We start from the raw sequence: 9,738 nt of genomic DNA on the forward strand, positions 1-9,738 counted from the left end.
CTGAAGCTGAGAGAGTGCGACTCACTCTCCATGGCTGAGTTAGGATTCGAATCCTGGTCTCCAGATCCATGGTCCAAGGCTCCAACTAGTTGGAAATTGGGATGTTATTCAGTCTCTAGTCAGCAGAGGGAGACACAGCCCCAAACAAACCGGCTGTGCCATGTTTTCACTCCAACTTTCCAAAAGGAAGGAGATACATACAATCTGCACTGGAGGAAGAAAAGATGAAGCCAGAACATATTCTGGAGCTGAGTGTATCAGAGGTTGGGAAAGTTACTTTTTTGAATGTCAATCCTCAGCAGACTCTAATTGTTGTTGCCAAATGCTGTTGTTACTGTTGTGTACCTTGAAGTCATTATCTTGGTGGTTTTCTTGGCAAGTTTCTACATAGCGGGGTTGTCATTGCCATCCTCTGACGGTGAGAGAGTGTGACTTTCCCAAGGACTGAGCGAGGATTCGGACCTTGGTCTCTAGAGTCGGAGCCCAATGCTCAAACCACTGCCACATTGGCTCTATTGCTAAATACTCTTGCTTTACTTGACTCTGATGTGCTTACTTTATTCTAATTCTTACAAACTGGGCTTGGAAACAAAACAAAGAGCAAGAGGAAAGGGAAGGAAGAAACAAACCCAAACCCTGACAGAAGATGGCTTTGTTCTTCCTCCGTCTCTGTCTTTATAGAGAAACCAGTGTGTATTATTAGCAGGTTGTGAGTGTGAAATTTCCTGCTTGTGGTCTTGGCCGGCGCAGTGCGAGACCCAAATGTGTTCTCCAGTTTATCACCCGGACTTTCGGGTTTAAAAAGGCTTGCGACCGCTTCCTCCAGAGATAGCAGCGACGGTTACCGAGGTGGGAAAAAGCAAGAATATTGCACACAAAAAGATGAAAATACCTTAATAGGAAAGGAAAGGGGCCATGGTCCACTAGGACTTCGTTCCCACTTACGAACAAATCGGCGTGTGATCCAAATCGATGGATCAATTCAACATCAGAGTGTGGTTCACACTACATTTGCCACATCCGCATTTTCTTGCTGTAAATTAAAACAACCCACTTGTGGATCTCATTGACGAATGAATCGATTCAAAATGGACCCACTCCAGCCGTCCGAAGGTCAAATGTAAATCGATTCCGATCCGCATCTGGTTCACACTTGCGCGGAATCGATTTATCCAAAAAGATGTGGGGGAAAATCAGTGTCAAAAAGATGTGAGGTTAAAGGGGTCGAGCGCATGCCCCCCCTCTCCAAATCGCTTCATCAATTTGGTTCAAGTGGGAACCAGGGTCATTTGAACCAGTTCAAACCATTGTGCGATCTGGTTTAAAAGGTAGTGGGAATCAGGCCTAGGAAGCCCTTTTCCCTCCCATGTAAATTGGCATGGCTGGGATGTCATGCAAGAACGTTAATGCGTTTGTGCAGGGAAGATCTGTTTCCTCCATCATAGAACCACAGAGTCGGAAGGAACGGCAAAGGCCTTTGGTCCAGTGATTCCCAAACTTTGGTTTTCCAGATGTTTTGGACATCAGCTCCCAGCATTCCTCACTCTTGGCCAAGTTTATGGGAACTGAAGTCCAAAACACCTGGAGGACAAAAGTTTGGGGACCGCTGTGTCCAACCTCCTGCTATACAACAACTATACTACTACTACTGCTAATAATAATAACAACAATAATAGTAATAATATACATTTTTACCCACCTCTCCCTAAGGCTCAAGGCAGAGCAAAACACAGATTAAATGTAATATATAACTGGCCATTAAAGTTAATGGTCATCTAAACCCCTGGAATTAAAACTTTCGCAACTTCCCAAAAGTAAAAAGGTGTGGTTTTCATCCCTTTTAATTTCATGTTATTTCAGGTTTGCAGAAAAGTCGCGTGATAATAAACCTCCGGGTTTTTTTTTTACTTTAATAATAATAATAATATTTATTTATATTCCGCTTAATCACTCGGAATCCAAGCCAGTGCGATAAGGTCCATAGAAACATAAGTTAAAGTGAAAGTATATACAGTCAGTCTTCCGTATCCACGGATTCAAGCACCTGCGGTTTGAAAATATTTAAAAACTATATACATTCCAATAAAATAAAATAAAATAAAAACCCGACCATGGAAAACCATTGAGTGACTTTAGGCACATTCTCTCAGCCTCAGAGGAAAAGTAAAGCAAACTTCCTCGGTACAAAACCTGCCAAGAAAACCCTGCGATAGGTTTGCCTTTGGGTTGCCATAAGCTGGAAATGACTTGAAGATGCACAAGAAGAAGAAGAAGCCACTTTGGTGGTCCTATGCTGGCACAAAGGCAGGCTAATATAATATAATATAATATCATATCATATAATATAATATAAAGCCAGGAAATGGGAGGAAGATAGATCCACTTGCTCCATTTCTACCCGTCGCACGGCTCTTAAAAGCCCAGGAAGCGCCAGAAGAGAAGTTGGCAACCTCTGCAGCTTTTCAACAGCCAAATTTGCTCTCCTGTAAATATTTGGTCTCCCTTGCTTGAATTTTGAGTAAGGCTTTGAAATATGTGTGTCTTCACAAAGAAATTTCTCTTTCACTCTGACTAGTGCTCTGTTTGAGTCAAAAAACACTCCTCTCCGGTGAAAGAAAAGCGTGTGTCTTTTTGGTCTCAAAAGAGGCCGGTTCCCCACCGAAACCCTTTGTGAGTCATACGGATGGATGGTCCCATTTCGGTTGCAAACGTCAAGGGGCCCAGGGTTTTACTACAGTTTTACTAAGAAGGTGAAGAAGGGTTGCTGCATGCCTGCTCTACTTCATAGAAGAAAATCTGGTCCTCTAGGGTTGCCAACTTTACATCCAGACTCCGCTCCAGTGCCTTTCAGCAAAGATGTAAGAGGCAAAGCTGCACAATGCATAGGAAGCAAAGCACAAGGGAAGTGTTATGTCAGCTAGATTTCTGGGTTGGACAGATATTAAAAGCAGAGGAACACTTTGGCCGACATAAAATAACTTCATTATCGTCCCATCCTTTGCAGTGGTTTCCTAAACTGCGTTTCTAATAGTTCGACTGTAATGCAAAATAATGCATGACTTTAATGTAAGTAATGTAACGCAAAGAGAGAGTGTGTGGTTTGGGTGTTGCACTAGGACTCTGGAGACCTGGGTTCGAATCCTGGCTCAGCAATGGAAACCCACTGGGTGACATAGGATGGCAATGGCAAACCCACTCTGAAGAAACCTGCCAAGAAAACCCCAGGGCCTTAGGGTTGCCATAAGTCGAAACGATTTGAAGCCACACAACAACAGCAACAACAACAATAAATGCAAAGTTATTGCAATGCTAGAAATTTGGGGATGAAAGGAAAAATTCATCCAGAGAGCAAAATGCCTTTCCGCATAGCTGCCACTTTCCAAGGAAGACTGGAATCTCTTCTTAATGAGTAGCTGGGAGTCAGTTTCATAGTTAGTTAATACTAATACTAATTAGTTAATACATGGCTAGTTAATACTAATAGCAGCGTGAACTGCTAACATTGGTCCCATTCTTCTTTTCTTCTTAACGCTGCAGCTTCCTTGAACTGCCATTTAGGATCACTCATTTCTGGCCCGCTTATGCCAGCTTTCACAGAAGAGAACATTTGCTTGTTTGACGTTTCTGCCGGCTTTATTTGAGTCACAAAAGGGGACTTTTTTGTTCAGCCGTTGCAAAAGCATGAGAATTAAGGGGATTCTTGGGTATCAAAAGAACAGCCGTCTCTTGATATTATAACACAATTCTCAGTTAATACACACACCCAACAGGCCAGACCTCCCTTTTCCTCAGGGTCTATAGCTAGGAACGTAAAAGATATTTGCTAGTTTCCCCATCTTCAATGGGAAAGTCCAATGCTCCAAGATTTCAGATTCTCTTTGCAAAGATTTCACCAAGTTGCACAAAACACAACTCTTTTTTTTTTGTCCCAAATGTTGTTCTTGTGCAAAAATAAATAAATAAACCCCGGTGCATTTTGTGCAAAAATCCCATCATGAAATTTTGCTCCTAGTTGCAAAAGTTTGCCGAAAAGTGTGTAAAATGCTGTTTTGTGTGCTCCATTATCCAAGGTACGTTTGCAATATGATCCCTAGGGCCTCTTCCTTGCATATATTAAAAGTAATTGAATATTATTATTATTATTATTATTATTATTATTATTATTATTATTATTATTATTATTAAAAAGCATGAAGAGGGTCATAGATAATACTAAATGCCCTACATCCGTTAATCTTTCTTCCCTATTTGCTATGAATCACCCAAATAAACCTGTCGATCCCTTCGGGAAAAGGCGAGATATAAATAAATTATTATTAAATTATTATTATTATTAAATTGATTTGTAAAGATAAAATAAAATAAAATGGCTTTTTGGCAATATCCCTGTATAATTTGGGCACATCCGGGCTGCTGCCAAAGTCCCAAAAGGGAGGAATCCCTCCAAATCTGGTTGAGTATATTGCCCAGCATTCCTGTCTAGGGATGATGGGAGAAGCAGTCCATCAATATCATCTGGAAGATGTCAGTTTATTCACTTCTTTCATACTATTCCAACCAGGTCAAACAAATGGCCATTTTAGATGGCTAGCGCAGATACTCAATGGGACTTGTGTAACATGCAAAGAGCTTCGTATCTTTTGGGCTGTGTTTGCATTGTAGAAATAACGCAGTTTGATGCCGCTTTAACTGCCATGGCTCCATGCTATGAAATCCAGGGATTTGAAATCCCAGAATCCTATAGCATGGAACCATGGCTTTTAAAGCGCATCCAAACTGCATCATTTCTGCAGTGCAGACGCAGCCCTTCTTGGACGGTGCAAGATGGAAAGCAGCCCCTAATATTACTGTCAGCCAATTCTGCCCGTTTCAGAACTGGAGTTTTCATTTTGATATTGGAAAGTCCCCCGGAGTCATTTGGTTGGACGCCTCAAAAACCACAGATAGAATCGCTCCAGAAAGTTGAAGCTGTTCTGGAAATGAAAAGTTACCAAAATGAATCACATCCTGACCCCTTTGACTTGGGTTCGAGAAAAAAAAGGCAACTCAACCACAGGCTGCTTTCCACAGAATCTCTTGCAAATCTTAACAGTAAATTTGAACCAAGCTTTCAGGATGCTCCGCTGTAGTTGGGGCAACTTTAATCTGCAATGAAATAGGGCTTTCCTAGCTATTAAAACCCAAACAAGCTGCGGTTTTAACAGCGGCTCAGAAAAATATGCAGGAGATCTTAACAGATGAGGATCTTTATCAATATGCTAGAGAAAAGCATCAGAGGCTGATAAGTGTAGATCGACCTCGGTCGAAGGTACAGGAGCAGCGTGAACTGATTTCCCTGATCAGTTGGCAACGTGATAGAGAGCTTATAAAGCAAATGATGGTGTGCATTGCCATTCATTCTCCTGCTCTCTGAAAACCTGGAAATGACTATGTTGAGGAATGGCAAACTGCGCAGCTTACAAGGTGGATTTCGGGGAGACAGAGCCCATATTCTCCAGCATTTCACATATGAAAAGCAGAAGACGTCTGGCCAAGCAACATCAAAACATGGTCAAGACAGTAAAAGTAAATAATGAGGAACAATGGAAAAGTTAGGAGAAGGTGCAGCAGTTTACTCTTTCCTGAGCCAACTGGGAACAGCAAGATTTCTCCCCTTCTGAGTTAATTGAGCGCAAACTACTTTTGCACTTTGGACGCAGTTTGCAGCAACCAAAGTAAGCTGGGAACAAAGGGAGGAATAGGAGGAGGAGAGAGAAGCCAGGACTTTTTCTAGCAGTTGGAAAACAATTCAGCAACCGAGGATTAATCGGGTCTGTTGCTGCCAAATCTGGACACTTGGAGGATATGCAACTCTGACTGGCGGCAGCAGCTCTTCAGGGTGTTTTGGGCAGGATTTCTTCCTAGCCTTGTTTAGAAATTGCTAGTATTGCTTGGGTGGGTTTTCTGCCCAAACGCTAACCTAGACTAGCTTAGCTTCTGAAACCAGACCAGATCGGGTGGCCAGGTGGGACCACCTGCTTCTGGAGACCCAAGGGATGAGACTGAGACGGTGCAGAATGGCCTCTTCTTTCAAAAAAACAATTCCTGCAAATGTGCCGCAGAGATGAAAGAGAAACCAGGTCAGAAGAAATACAAATGGGGCTTTCCCTAGATCTCATGCATGTCCATGTTAAGAAACAGAAGAGAAGGGTATCATTTGGCTCAGCCGGGAGCGCACCTGGAGAGGGGCAGGAGAGGCCCAGCGCCCATCTTGGCATGTGTCTAACAGACACTTTTGTGGCTGAAATCAGGACTTGTTGTTCCATTTCAGTATGACAGACAGAAATATCTGAATGACTAAGGCTCCGTCTGCACTAAACTCAAATGAAATTGAGGAGGGAGAAAAATCTACTCTTGCTTTAGCCCAGGAGGGGAGCCAATGATGGTATTATTCACCCTTGTTCTCTGAACTTCCAGAGGGATAGCATTCTAGAACCAGTGTGTTAGAAAGAGTCCTTGCCATCACTGCTTCCATCTAGATTTGCAGTGGCCAAATTTATATTCTCCTCTTTGTTGTCGCCCGTCACGTCCCTGTACCTAAACAGGGATAGGAATTGGGTTGTTGTTCTTGTGACATGCCTTCAAGTTGTTTCGAACTGATGGTGACCCTAAGGCAAACCTATCATAGGGTTTCCTTGGAAAGGCCATTGCCATTGCCATCCTCTGGGGCTGAGAGAGTGTCAAAATGCCCAAGGTCACCCAATGAGTTTCCATGGTCCAGCTAGGATTTGAACCCTGGTCTCCCAGTGTCCTAGTCCAACATCCAAACCGTTACACCTTGTAGATTCTCAAATATTGTTGAACTGCAACCCCCAGATTTAAAGAAAGTAAAGGTTTCTCCTTTGCAAGGTTGTCAAGTCGTGTCTGACTGCAGGGAGATTTGCCCAGTTTGCCCAAACATACATTGGGATGCCAGTGTGGTGTAGTGGTCTGAGCATCGGACTATTACTATGGAGGCCAGAGTTCGAATCCTTGGTTGACTGTGGAAATGAGCAAGTCACACTCTCTCAGCCTCAGAGGAAGGCAAAGGCAAACCCCCTCTGAACAAATCTTGCCAAGAAACTTCTATAATAGGATTTCCATAAGTTGGAAACGAAGGCACACTGCAATAGTAGGGATGAAAAACAAGCAGCGTGAAAGATCCCTGATCTCATTTCACCACATAGTTTCATGATTTCAAAAGTATTGTCTCTTCGCTCAGGGGCTAATAGGATGCGGAGGTGGGAGATTTAGGGGGAAACAGCTTGGAAGAAGGTTTTTCACATTCTCTTTCCCCCAGCGTTACTTTCCTGATCTCCAGGCCCCCGGCACATATTTTAAGTATTAACAGAGCTTGGAAAATGTCCTTTTTTGGCTTACGGCTCCTAGATTGCCCCAGCCGGCATGGCCAGCATTCTGGGGGATATAGACCAAAAAAGGAACTTTTTCCTTGGTTTTTAGAAATATGTTGTGAAATTGGGTGCATCAGGAATCTCTCACAACTGCAGCTCTTTTCCTGAACTTGCAGACTTTGAAGAAAGTCAGTGCACCTCAGGTATCGGACATTTTCTGTCCTGAAATAAGATTACCTTCCTCTCCAGGGCATGCAAAAGTTCCTTTTTTCTGGACCAGAATATCCCAGTCAGCCTTTCCACTGGTTTCCATCACATCGTGTGGCAGGGAATCCCACGCAATCCAATGTGAGTTGGTTTTTTTGGGGAGAAACAAGTGGGAGTTTATCACATGGGAACAACTGGAAATAGGTTAATAGATCTGCGTCTTCTTGGATATATTGATTCTGCGCAAGTGTGAACCAGATGCGGATCGGAATTGATTTAAATTTGCCCTTCGGCCGGCTGGAGCGGGTCCGTTTTGAACTGATTCATTTGTGAATGTGAACCAAAGGGGGTTATTTTACAAGGAAAAAATGCGATTGGGGCAAATGTAGTGGGAACTATGCTCCGCTGTCGAATCGACCCATCAATTCGGATCGCAAACCGATTTATTTGTAAGTGGGAAGGAGGCCCAACTTTGGTTAGTTTTATTATTATTATTATTATTATTTCCTCTCCAGAGCATGGAAAAGGAAGCCTTGAGTGATTCTGGGAAGGTTTGCCTCCAAATAAAAAAGAATGCCCAGCTTTCCTTGCTATGCGCTTCACAAAATACTGAGCCCGGCTGGGAGGAATGTGGGAGTTATAGTCCCTAAAAGCGGCTTTCCCATGCTCCCTGTGCCCTCTCTGTGTCCAATTTCTCTTGACAGTGCTCTCCAGGGCCAGCTCTCTCGCTTGGACTGGGCTCAGCATTGCCACCCCCGGCTCCTTTTTCCTTTTGCTCTGGAATCTGTGTCCTGGACAGTCTGTTCGCTTGTCCTCCGGCTCTTACTCATCCTGCTTGCAAGCCGAGCGTAATGCTGCACGGATTTCATCCAGCCCGCGTGAGCCGCATTTGGTGATGTAAGCTGATATTTTAATTCTCTTACAAGGAATGGTGTTTAGAGGAATGACTTAAGTGGATTACTCATCTTCTGTAATAACTTGGCCACGCTCCCGTTTCTATTCCTAGACATGACGCTCAAGGCTTTGATTCTTCTCCCGCTTCTCCCTCCCTCCTTCCCTCCCTTCCTCTCTCCACTTCAGGCCTTCTTCCTTTTTTCCTATTATTGTTTTTTTAACACATGTGTGTTTTTCAATGCTCAAGCCCTCCTTGGCTTGCCGCATCCTGGGAAACGTAGGCTGCGTCTACACTGCAGAGCTAATGCGGTTTGACACTGCTTTAACTGCTATGGAATTCTGCAGTGTGTAGTTTGGAGAGGTATTTCACCTCCTCTGTCAGTGCCGTAACAAACTACAAATCCCAAGTTTCCATTGGATGGGACCATGGTGGTTAAAGCAATGTCAAACTTCATTAATTCTGTTATAGGAAAGAAAGCCAAAGGTGGCCAAATGACACATAGAAAATGGTACCCAAGGATAGGGCTGGTCCTGACCCACAGAGATCAGTGATTCTAAAAGAGAAAGTCCCCATTTCTTTCCTGAAATGCTGAAAAAGACCCCTCTGCCTTTTGGTCTGACAAAAAGCATTTGGTTACCATTACTGGAAAGGAAGAAAGATGCTGCATCGACAGCGCTATCTCACATATTTCGCACGTAGACCTGGCATCCCAGTGATAAGATGTAGATTTATGATAAAAGAAAAGGAGCTTCAAGATGATTCAAAATGCAAAATGCTAAAGCTCACCTCTCGGTTTGAGTTGCCTTTCTGTGACGATCCCGTGTTGTCGCCGTGCGCCTTCGAGTCCTTCCGAAATCTGAAATAATCCAAAATCCAAAAATAGTCCACCTGAGACAGTGGCACCCCTTTTGCTTTTGCAAAGTTGGTTTATTGTGCAGCTTGCAGTATGAAATACAAAGATATATTTTAAAAATAAATAACAATATGATGTCTAAAAATTAATTACCTTCAAAATAAATAAATTAAAATATGATGTCTAAAAATGAATTACCTTCAAACATAAACAAATAAAAACATGATGCCTAAAAATGACCTTCGAGAATAAATAAGTAAAAATAGGTGTCTAAAAAACAACTACCTTCAAAAACAATTAAATAAAAATGTGATGTCTAAAAATTACCTTCAGGCTACAGAGATGTATAGGAAAGATGCATGAATTTGGTGCCGAGACTTGAGTCCCTTCTCCAAGCAAGTGCAAATCTTCCA

Source organism: Sceloporus undulatus, chromosome 6 (assembly GCF_019175285.1).
Source record: "Sceloporus undulatus isolate JIND9_A2432 ecotype Alabama chromosome 6, SceUnd_v1.1, whole genome shotgun sequence".
Lineage (NCBI taxonomy): Eukaryota > Metazoa > Chordata > Lepidosauria > Squamata > Phrynosomatidae > Sceloporus > Sceloporus undulatus.